We start from the raw sequence: 12,001 nt of genomic DNA on the forward strand, positions 1-12,001 counted from the left end.
GAAACTCATGTTAACTTCTGCAATTCTGTTCATTAGGACAACGGACAGTTTATAATGTCAATTTAACTTTCCAGTAGAAATGTTGTATTTGTTTCCCGCTAGCCTGTGGATGTTTCAAATTCTGTGCTTTTGTTACGGCAAGCTGCATGTTTTTGTAACCTTTACCTGTCAGAAATAGCTGGTTCCCTTCAGGGGCTCTGTGACATGCTATGATCGTGAGGGAAGAGGTCAGCTCCTGGACTGACCACCTGACGGAAGACCATAAGACTGTATTAGAGGCGAAAATATTCACACGAAAGCCTGAGTATAAGTGAAAAAAAAAAACAGTTTATTATGTCAGAATTCTGGGAGAAAAGGCCTGAGGCTCTGCAGCCTATTGACAGCACCTTCTCTCACTTGAGCTAAGGCTCACACGGGTTAATATACAGATTCAAGGGGCGGAATTAGTTGTATTCTCATTTACATACAATCAATCAACTATATTCGCGTCACACTCCATTACATGCAGTCAATCAATTTTCATAGCATCCCAGTTATCACATATATGGTTAAAGTTGGTGTTGTCTTACCCGCCCCTAACTTCATGCAAAAGTCACTCAAGACTAACATAATGATGGCCTGTCTGCAGCTGGGGTCCTTGAGCTTATCAAGGACACATTGCATGTCTTGTTCTGTGAAGCTGTTATCAGCGGCTGTTGAAATACTCCCAAGGTTCTCGTGAGGTAGTTTATACAGCTCGTAACTTATTGCTAAAGAAAAGTGGCTAGTTCAGCCATTTTATGTCTTTAGTATTACTTTAAAAGCTAACAGCCATTTTGTGTCCTTTCTGATATTAACAGCATTGTGTATACACTATCTATTTCTACAAATTGCTTCTTCTAAACCGGCAGCTAAGCCAATGAGTACCTTTTGTCTCATCAGAACTATTCAAAAGTAATATGGGAGCACAAATGTAGTTACAGAGCCACCTATAATTTATATCATAGTCCAGTATCACAAAGTTTTCTCCAACACTTCCCCCTTTTAGTTTTGGAAGAAGTTTACTGAATCCCAGATGACCACAATGATTCGATATGAGGGCAGCAGGTGCGTTTAATCCGGCCTTTGGGGCATGTAGCCTCCCAGACGTTCCGTTCGTACACCGTGCAGGTGATTCAATGATCACCCCTCAAACAAACCCACATATGTCACATTTAATGTCTTGATATCAATCATTCCTGCCTCCCTGACTAACTCTGCTGTCTGTCATTAAATGATGTTGTTCATCGCAGTTTTCAAGTAAGCTCATCTAACGGTCCCACACTCGCTGCCACTAACTGTCCTCTGTGTGGGTCTGGGTGCTTTTTTCGTCAAGCATGGATTTTTCGTTAACTGGTGGTAAAGCTTAACTGATTGACCGACCTTGGGTCTTCGATCCCTCAGAGTTTCTGCAAGATGTGGGACCATCTCTGGCTCTTTATAATCCTAACTCAAATGATCCTCGCTCGGCCTATAGTGGTGGGCCTAAGGGGGGGGCAAAAGTTATAGCGATAGGAGGTTACGGGGGTGGAGACGCAGTGTTTCCTTTTCCTCCGTAAACGTAAAATGCACGGAGGCAGGTGTAATCTCTGAGACGCAACCATGAGTCCTGATTAACCCACATTCGTCCAACTCTCCCTGTCCCACCGGGTGGGGCAACGTGAGGGAGATCCCATATATTATCCCTGCGTATAGCAGAGGTCTCGATGAGATAGTACCTGAGGGAGGGGTTAGCCTGTATGATTCCAATGTCCTCCAGTTGGTTGTGAGGGTATGGCCCTGAGTCCGGTGTGATGATCGGGATTATCAGGACCATCTCCACCCCTGTCATCTCGTCCATTTTGCAGTTGGAGATCGCTGAGTATATTCTGGTTACTCCCCTCAGAGTACGGTTGTCCAGCGTCCCTTGCCATTCGGCTAGCTTAGCCAGTAGCGTGCTGTCTATTCAATCAGGCACCTCCCCCCTTTAGATCAGATCAAGGTTGTGGCCTAGCTACCCTGTCCGAGCCTTCCGGCTGTCTCCCTTTCTCGGTCGATGGGTTTGTTAATTATTGTCTTAGTGTGTGTCCCTAACACTGTTGTCCTATTCAATTGTATATCCAGGCCCTCTTCCCCAAGCTGGCTAGACCTTTCTCTGCTTTCGCTAATATTCTCTTCTTTATTCCTGTACGTTGTTCCACCTTTGTATTTAACCTTCGTATGTCGAGTGACTTTACCATCGAAGTTTCTGTGTTCAGTCAAGTCACTGCATCATTGATTCTGCCTCTTCTAACCCCGTGTGGGTCATGCCCTCAAAATCTAGTGGCACCCGTGTCATTGGCAGCCTGCTTCATAACAACCTTACTTAAAACACGTTACATATTCATTTAATATTATAAACTGTACCGGAATCCGCGAGAAGTACAGACACAACGGGCGAAATTCTCCCCCAACGGCGCGATGTCCGCCGACTGGCGCCAAAAACAGCTCCAATCAGACGGGCATCGCGCCGGCCCAAAGGTGCGGAATGCTCCGCATCGTTGGCGGCCGAGCCCCAACATTGAGGGGCTAGGCCGGCGCCGGAGGGATTTCCGCCCCGCCAGCCGGCGGAAATGGCGTTTGGTGCCCCGCCAGCTGGCGCGGAAATGCGGCGCATGCGCGGGAGCGTCAGCGGCCGCCGACAGCTTCCCGCGCATGCGCAGTGGGGAGAGTCTCTTCCGCCTCCGCCTTGGTGGAGGCCGTGGCGGAGGCGGAAGGGAAAGAGTGCCCCCACGGCACAGGCCCGCCCGCGGATCGGTGGGCCCCGATCGTGGGCCAGGCCACCGTGGGGGGCACCCACCGGGGTCAGATCGCCCCGCGCCCCCCCCCAGGACCCCGGAGCCCGCCCACGCCGCCTGGTCCCGCCGGTAAATACCAGCTTTGATTTACGCCGGCGGGACGGGCAATTTCTGGGCGTGACTTCGTCCCATCCGGGCCGGAGAATTGAGCGGGGGGGTCCCGCTGACCGGCGCGGCCCGATTCCCGCCCCCGCCCAATCTCCGGTACCGGAGACTTCGGCGGGGGCGGGATTCACGGCGGCCAACGGCCATTCTCCGACCCGGCGGAGGGTCGGACAATGACGCCCAATGTTTATACCCATCTGCTGTCTTTCCCCGAATGTACCTGCAGCCACACATTAAAATAGGTTCTTCCATTGTTCCAGTCTCTGGCTGCTGGGACGCACATCTCGTCAATAAAATAATACAGAGCACCATAGTTCATATAGCTACGTTCAGCCTGTGTCCGTTGTGAAATCAGTGATGTTCCTGCGCTCTTATGTGCTTGTGGTTGTTCTGAGATCTCAGGAGCCCTCACGAGTCCCCATAGCTGCTGCTGTCGTTCGAGCCTTTCCTGAATGTTTAACCTAAAAATTTAAAGGAAAAGTGGGAAAGTGTCCTGGTCGTCCCCAGGTGTTCGGTATTGCCCGTATAAAGCTTTTCCTGTATGGGCCGAACACGTGGGTTATTCAGGGGTTAGTAGTTCTCGTATATCACACCCTTTTCATATCTATTTTCCTCGTGGTTACGCGCCTGATTCTGTTGCGCTTGAACCCGGCCCCGACGGGCTTGTGCCTGTTTAATTAGCCAGTTTACAATAACTCAACTCTCTCAAATTCCTGAAGCTACTGCAAATATTGTCCACTTGCAGTTACTTGTAAAGTAAAACACAAAAGATCCATTCTGCATGGGGCAGAGTGGGTTAGCTGATCTCAATATATCTGACAATTCAAAACTTAAGATTTGTAAGTTCCAATTAAAAATACTTCTTCAGCTGTTTTTTTAAATTACTTTATCAGAATTACAAAGCCAGACTCTCAGAGTGTGGGACAGGGGCGAACCCCTAATCCAGCTCCTCGCCTGCTCCAGAAAGCAATTCAACTGAATCCAAATTCATGGTCCCCACAAGAGATACCAAATCCAGGCATTAACAAGCACGGGTCAGTTCTCTGCTGGTTTGAAAAGAGGTGGAGTAAGAGTTCCCTACAGTAACCTCATTTGAAGCCTACTTGTGACAATAAGCGATTTACATTTTGTCACCACCCTTCTTTTGTTTAAACAAGAAACATGATCATGAACATATTTTATTTACCCATCTGTCCTTCACACTTAATTCTGCAATCTCAGAATTAATACATCTGTGTTGTGTCAGGGAACGTTTAACACTGAACTAATCCAATGCCGGATTGGTCATCTGTATTGCAACTATCCTAACTTCCAATGAACACCATAAAATTAATATTTTCTTATTCTTAATATGTGATTTTGTACCCTGATTAAAATTCCTCGTGTATCAAAATTACCCTGGAAATGTCAATGATAACATTTGAAAAGAAAAATTTGTTAATTACACTCAAACAATTATCTTAAAATCACAATGTCAGACGACACCCAAATATCACCACACCCACAAAGAAAAGCTAGCACTTCAGTGCTTTAACCAAAATAACTTGGGTAAAAATCCTTCTGGTTCCTATTCTGAAGTTCCAAATTATAAACTCAAGGTTATGTCTCAGAAGTTAAATCTTAGCAGAGATATCTGAACATTCACAGACCAAACGCACACATTCCCCGAGCTCGCAAGTATCAAGAGTTCACTGTTAGCCCTCTCTCGTGGCTGCAGATTCTCAAAGAGACAGCAGTTTCACAATCGCTTAATTAAAATACTGAACAAGATACTCCATTTTCCTTCATCATAAAACTTTATCGGTGGTATTCCATATAAGTCAATTTCCGCTGATTGATTTTCTAGGCATTAGCTATTCTTAGCGACGTTTATTTTCTGTGCAGGTGGCCTGCTTGCTGAAATGGTTACATTTTTGTACCGAACCGAAGGAGGTGGAGAACTTGGAATGATGCCCTTTGCGTCTGTTACATGACCTCAAACATTATTTATTCTTTGCTTTAATGTTACTGAAATTTCTTTCGTGTTCTTAAAACTGAATTCAATTTTCAATGTTCGCTACTTAACCAGTGTTTGAAAGAGATATTACTGGGTTTGTTTTTTTGATTCAAATGAATTGAATTACTGCCCAGTTTATCTGGACGGCTTGAAAGGCTTAATCTCAAACTGAAAACCGATCTCGCAGATTTGAAACGATCTGAAGTTCTTCTAGACAAGAATCCATTGTTAAGTTTCTAACCTTAATCTTGTATTGACTTTACTCCCCTTTTTTTGTTTTGGAGGGGGATTTGTCACCCTCCGATATTTCTGAACAAAAAGCCCCTTTTTATTTTTACTGTGCCGCAGTGTCTAATTAAAATCCACCCGACTTCTACTTTTATTAATTGGGTTACAACGTTTCTGGGACATTGTACCTTCCCCTCTTCATTCCTCAATGACCACGAGGTCTGATCTTTTGGATTTTTACTTTATTTGATTTTTTTTTCTTTCTTTTCCTTTGGACATGTCTAAATTTTTAGTTAATATAAAATGTCCATCCCCAGGGAGCCTGTTTCTTTCCCCCTCTCCTTGAGATGTTCCAGGAATGCTGCGTGATCTTTTGGGCTAGTTGAGTTAGAATTCCTGCAATGTTTACAGTTCCCTTTCTTTACCCTACAGTCCTTAGCCGCAATTGTAGCAGTTTCCTGTGATTCTCTGCCGGTTTGCACAATCTGTACTGCCGCTATCTTTCCTCGCTTTATTTCTATGCGTAAAATGATTTGGGGTGAATGTGGGAGAGTGAGACTAGCCTGTTCTTCAAACGGTGTGAAGGCTTTATACCTGTCATTTACACTATTAGCGTAACGCTGCACGGGGGTGCACTTAATTTCAGTCATTTGTTCTTCTAACTGGTGAACTAAGATGACTCCTGTCTTATTTGTCTTAACCCACTTTTCTTTGTTCTACGGGGGCTGCACGGGATCCCACCCATCTCTGATCATTGTTTTTCTGTACCAGAGTATTTTGCTCTTGTCCGTACGCCAGACCCATGGATCCTCGGGGGACCCCAGAAAAGCGGGCTCATGCCTCCCTTTTCCATGATGTGTTAACCGTGTCATCGCTATCACCTGCTTATCCGGTGTGCCTAGGCGACTGTGCTCAGAGGCTTTTACCTATCGTCCACTCCCGGAGAGTGGTGGTCCTGGCTTGGCAATGTCACGGCAAATTCCGCAACCGTTGACGCTCAACAGTCTGTGCGTCTCGGATTCATAAGACCATAAGACATAGGAGCGGAAGTAAGGCCATTCGGCCCATCGAGTCCACTCCACCATTCAATCATGGCTGATTTCAACTCCATTTACCCGCTCTCTCTCCATCGCCCTTAATTCCTCGAGAAATCAAGAATTTATCAACTTCTGTCTTAAAGACACTCAACGTCCCGGCCTCCACCGCCCTCTGTGGCAATGAATTCCACAGACCCACCACTCTCTGGCTGAAGAAATTTCTCCTCATCTCTGTTCTAAAGTGACTCCCTTTTATTCTAAGGCTGTGCCCCCGGGTCCTAGTCTCCCCTGCTAATGGAAACAACTTCCCTACGTCCACCCTATCTAAGCCATTCATTATCTTGTAAGTTTCTATTAGATCTCCCCTCAACCTCCTAAACTCCAATGAATATAATCCCAGGATCCTCAGACGTTCATCGTATGTTAGGCCTACCATTCCTGGGATCATCCGTGTGAATCTCCGCTGGACCCGCTCCAGTGCCAGTATGTCCTTCCTGAGGTGTGGGGCCCAAAATTGCTCACAGTATTCTAAATGGGGCCTAACTAATGCTTTATAAAGCTTCAGAAGTACATCCCTGCTTTTATATTCCAAGCCTCTTGAGATGAATGACAACATTGCATTTGCTTTCTTAATTACGGACTCAACCTGCAAGTTTACCTTTAGAGAATCCTGGACTAGGACTCCCAAGTCCCTTTGCACTTCAGCATTATGAATTTTGTCACCGTTTAGAAAATAGTCCATGCCTCTATTCTTTTTTCCAAAGTGCAAGACCTCGTACTTGCCCACGTTGAATTTCATCAGCCATTTCTTGGACCACTCTCCTAAACTGTCTAAATCTTTCTGCAGCCTCCCCACCTCCTCCATACTACCTGCCCCTCCACCTATCTTTGTATCATCGGCAAGCTTAGCCAGAATGCCCCCAGTCCCGTCATCTAGATCGTTAATATATAAAGAGAACAGCTGTGGCCCCAACACTGAACCCTGCGGGACACCACTCGTCACCGGTTGCCATTCCGAAAAAGAACCTTTTATCCCAGCTCTCTGCCTTCTGCCTGACAGCCAATCGTCAATCCATGTTAGTACCTTGCCTCGAATACCATGGGCCCTTATTTTACTCAGCAGTCTCCCGTGAGGCACCTTATCAAAGGCCTTTTGGAAGTCAAGATAGATAACATCCATTGGCTCTCCTTGGTCTAACCTATTTGTTATCTCTTCAAAGAACTCTAACAGGTTTGTCAGGCACGACCTCCCCTTACTAAATCCATGCTGACTTGTCCTAATCTGACCCTGCACTTCCAAGAATTTAGAAATCTCATCCTTAACAATGGATTCTAGAATCTGGCCAACAACCGAGGTTAGGCTAATTGGCCTATAATTTTCCATCTTTTTCCTTGTTCCCTTCTTGAACAGGGGGGTTACAACAGCGATTTTCCAATCCTCTGGGACTTTCCCTGACTCCTGTGACTTTTGAAAGATCATAACTAACACCTCCACTATTTCTTCAGCTATCTCCTTAAAAACTCTAGGATGTAGTCCATCTGGGCCCGGAGATTTATCAATTTTTAGACCTCTTAGTTTCTCTAGCACTTTCTCCTTTGTGATGGCTACCATATTCAACTCTGCCCCCTGACTCTCCGGAATTGTTGGGATATTACTCATGTCTTCTACTGTGAAGACTGACGCAAAGTACTTATTCAGTTCCTCAGCTATTTCCTCGTCTCCCATCACTAGATTACCAGCGTCATTTTGGAGCGGCCCAATGTCTACTTTTGCCTCCCGTTTGTTTTTAATGTATTTAAAGAAACTTTTACTATCATTCCTAATGTTACTGGCTAGCTTACCTTCATATTTGATCCTCTCTTTCCTTATTTCTCTCTTTGTTATCCTCTGTTTGTTTTTGTAGTCTTCCCAATCTTCTGACTTCCCACTACTCTTTGCCACATTATAGGCTTTCTCTTTTGCTTTGATGCATTCCCTGACTTCCTTTGTCAGCCATGGCTGCCTAATCCCCCCTCTGATAACCTTTCTTTTCTTTGGGATGAACCTCTGTACTGTGTCCTCAATTACTCCCAGAAACTCCTGCCATTGCTGTTCTACTGTCTTTCCCACTAGGCTCTGCTCCCAGTCGATTTTCGTCAGTTCCTCCCTCATGCCCCTGTAGTTACCTTTATTTAACTGTAACACCTTTACATCTGATTCTACCTTCTTTCTTTCAAATTGGAGATTGAATTCGACCATATTATGATCACTGCCTCCTAAGTGTTCCCTTACTTTAAGATCTTTAATCAAGTCTGGCTCATTACATAACACTAAGTCCAGAATGGCCTGTTCCCTCGTGGGCTCCATCACAAGCTGTTCCAAAAAGCCCTCCTGTAAACATTCAATGAATTCCCTTTCCTTGGGTCCACTGGCAGCATTATTTACCCAGTCCACCTGCATATTGAAGTCCCCCATGATCACTGTGACCTTGCCTTTCTGACATGCACTTTCTATTTTGTGGTGCATTTTGTGCCCCCGGTCCTGACCACTGTTAGGAGGCCTGGACATAACTCCCATTATGTTTTTTTTGCCTTTGTGGTTCCTCAACTCTACCCACACAGACTCCACATCATCTGACCCTATGTCGTTTAGTGCTATTGATTTAATTTCATTCCTAATTAACAAGGCAACCCCGCCCCCTCTGCCCACCTCTCTGTCTTTTCGATAGGTTGTGAATCCCTGGATGTTTAAATGCCAGTCCTGAACCCCCTGCAACCACGTCTCTGTGATGCCTACCACATCATACCTGCCAGTCACAATCTGGGCCACAAGCTCATCTACCTTGTTCCGTACACTGCGCGCATTTAAATATAGCACCTTTAATTCTCTATTGTTTTCTTAGTGTGGTGGACCTTGGTTTACTGAGCCTTTCCCTACACTGTGTCATATTTTGTGGGATGGGGACAATCGTAACCACTCTTGAGTTTTGTCTGTTCGTGTTTTTTTGTATTCCGAAGCAGCTACGCTCCCCGCTGATTACTTCACCTCTTGGTTCCCTGACTTTCGCTTCCCCCCCAATCTTTAGTTTAAAGTCCTATTGACCACCCTATTTACTCTTTTCGCCAGAACACTGGTCCCAGCTCGGTTCAGGTGGAGACCATCCCAACGGTATAGGTCCCCCCTGTCCCAAAACTGATGCCAGTGTCCCATGAAAAGGAACCCCTCTTTCCCACACCACTCTTTCAGCCACGTGTTAACTTCCCTTATTCTTGCCTCCCTATGCCAATTTGCACGTGGCTCGAGTAGTAATCCGGAGACTATGACCCTTGAGGACCTGTTTTTTAATTTGAATCCTAGCTCTTTATAATCTCGAAACAGGTCCTCTTTCCTAGACTTGCCTATGTTGTTGGTACCGACATGGACCACAACAACTGGATCCTCCCCCTCCCTCTCCAGTATCCTTTCAAGCCGGTCAGAGATGTCCCGCACCCTAGCACCGGGCAGGCAACATACCACGCGGGACTCTTTATCCTGCTCACAAAGGATACTATCTATCCCCCTGATAATATAATCTCCTACAACTACAACTTGCCTATTTACTCCCTCCCCTTGAATGGCCTGCTGAACCATGGTGCCTTGGTCAGCTGACTCATCCTTCCTGCAACCCTGTTCGCCATCCACACAGGGAGCAAGTGCCTCATACCTGTTGGACAGGGTCAAGGGCTGAGGCTCCTGAGTTCCTGACTGCTGGTTCCCTTTACCTGCCTGACTTGCAGTCACACCCTGCTGTCCCTGGCCACTGGCAGGATTTAAACTACTTACTCTGACAGGTGTGACTGCCTCCTGAAACACAGTGTCCAGGTAAGTCTCCGCCTCCCGGATGTGCCTCAGTGTTTGAAGCTCAGACTCCAGCTCATCAACTCTGAGCCAGAGCTCTTCGAGCAGCCAACACTTACTGCAGATGTGGTCGCTGCAGCTCGCAATGGGATCTGCCAGCTCCCACATCAAGCAGCTCAAGCACATCACCTGACCAGCCATCACTAATTAATTAATTAGTTTTAATTTAAGTTTATGAGTTTAGCTGTGTTTTTTTTTTATTTGGGGCAGATTTGCTATCAACCAATCAGATCACAGCTTCCCTCTGACGTCACTTTTGGAAAAAAAACTGGAAAACAGGAAGTTACCGTCAGGTTTTTATACTCACAGAGACTGCTCCTCCTCCTCCGAACGGCTCCCAAAATTAGGCCCGAAGAAAGAGAGAGAGCAAAACAGTAGGGAAAAAGCACCTTCTCCCACTCTTCACCGAATTACCTCACTGCACCAAATTACCAAATTCTCACTCGGTCTGTATCTCTCTCTCACTCAGGCTGTGTGTCCTTGACCTGCGCAATGTTTACTAATGTGCGCTTTCTGTCTGTCTTTTATACAGACTTTAGGATGACTCACACTAAAACTTCAAAGAGAAGAATACAATGTGTACCTTTGTGCCCCTGAACAGGCCTCAGGTGACTGCCCGATAACTGCCTCTCAGCAATAAGGGTGGGGGCAGCTTCAGCCAATCAGACACTAATCTACACTGCACTTTTAACTGAAAAACAGCAAATTCACAACTAACTCTGGCCGTCACGTGAGAGCTCAATTGCCCCCTTAATTCAGGCTCAGCATGGGGCCTCGAGCAGCCAATTAGTACGAAAGAAAATGGTATAGCAGACCAACAAAACAAAACCCCAAAAAATAAATTTTAAACGGAGTCTTTTACGCACTTGGCCTTGATACCAGATTCTTTGGATGTTGCTTCGCCGTCCGTCCTTCTCGCCGTGTGACTGTAATTTCTGGCGGTCAAAGGTTTGACTTCTCGCCTTGTCCTCCGGCTCGAGCAGCGTCCGGCTCAGCAACCTCCCGCCGGACTACGCCAATTGTTAGAGGTGAAAATATTCACACGAAGGCCTGAGTATAAGTAAAAAAGCCATTTATTATGTCAGAATTCTGGGAGAAAAGGCCTGAGGCTCTGCAGCCTATTGACAGCACCTTCTCTCACTTGAGCTAAGGCTCACACGGGTTAATATACAGTCCCAGGGGCGGAATTAGATGTATTCTCATTTACATACAATCAATCAACTATATTCGCGTCACACTCCATTACATGCAGTCAATCAATTTTCATAGCATCCCAGTTATCACATATATGGTTAAAGTGGGTGTTGTCTTACTTGCCCCTAACTTCATGCAAAAGTCACTCAAGACTAACATAATGATGGCCTGTCTGCAGCTGGGGTCCTTGAGCTTATCAAGGACACATAGCATTTCTTGTTCTGTGAAGCTGTTATCAGCGGCTATTGAAATACTCCCTAAGTTCTCATGAGGTAGTTTCCACAGTTTGTAACTTATTGTTCAGGATTGTGACTAGTTCGGCCATTTTGTGTCTTTAGTATTACTTTAAAAGTTAACAGCCATTTTGTGTCCTTTCTGATATTAACAGCATTGTGTATACACTATCTATTTCTACAAATTGCCTCTTCTAAACAGGCATCTAAGCCAATGAGTACCTTTTGTCTCATCGGAACTATTCAAAAGTAATATGGGAGCACAAATGTAGTTACAGAACCACCTATAATTTATATCATAGTCCAGTATCACAAAATGCCCTCCAACAACGGAGGAGGAGAAATAGGCCATTCGCTCCAGCGAATCTGCTCCGCCACTCAATGACAACGGCACAATTGCTTCACAGCTCCAGGGTCCCAGGTTCGATTCCGGCTTGGGTCACTGTCTGTGCGGAGTCTGCACGTTCTCCCTGTGTGTGCGTGGGTTTCCTCCGGGT

The 12,001-nt window shown here is 45.8% G+C and overlaps 1 long non-coding RNA gene across 1 annotated transcript in view; it reads right to left on the reverse strand.

Annotated features, from left to right (window-relative positions):
• Positions 1-2,865: 2,865 nt before the first annotated feature.
• Positions 2,866-12,001, reverse strand: part of LOC140390581 (uncharacterized) — a 61,563-nt gene continuing 52,427 nt past the window's right edge. The window contains exons 2-3 of the long non-coding RNA XR_011934662.1: positions 10,944-11,127; positions 2,866-3,400 (exon numbers count right to left, since the gene is read on the reverse strand). This is a non-coding gene — a long non-coding RNA (uncharacterized lncRNA). The remainder of the gene's footprint in view (positions 3,401-10,943; positions 11,128-12,001) is intronic.

Source organism: Scyliorhinus torazame, chromosome 14 (assembly GCF_047496885.1).
Source record: "Scyliorhinus torazame isolate Kashiwa2021f chromosome 14, sScyTor2.1, whole genome shotgun sequence".
In the NCBI taxonomy this organism is placed as follows: Eukaryota; Metazoa; Chordata; class Chondrichthyes; order Carcharhiniformes; family Scyliorhinidae; genus Scyliorhinus; species Scyliorhinus torazame.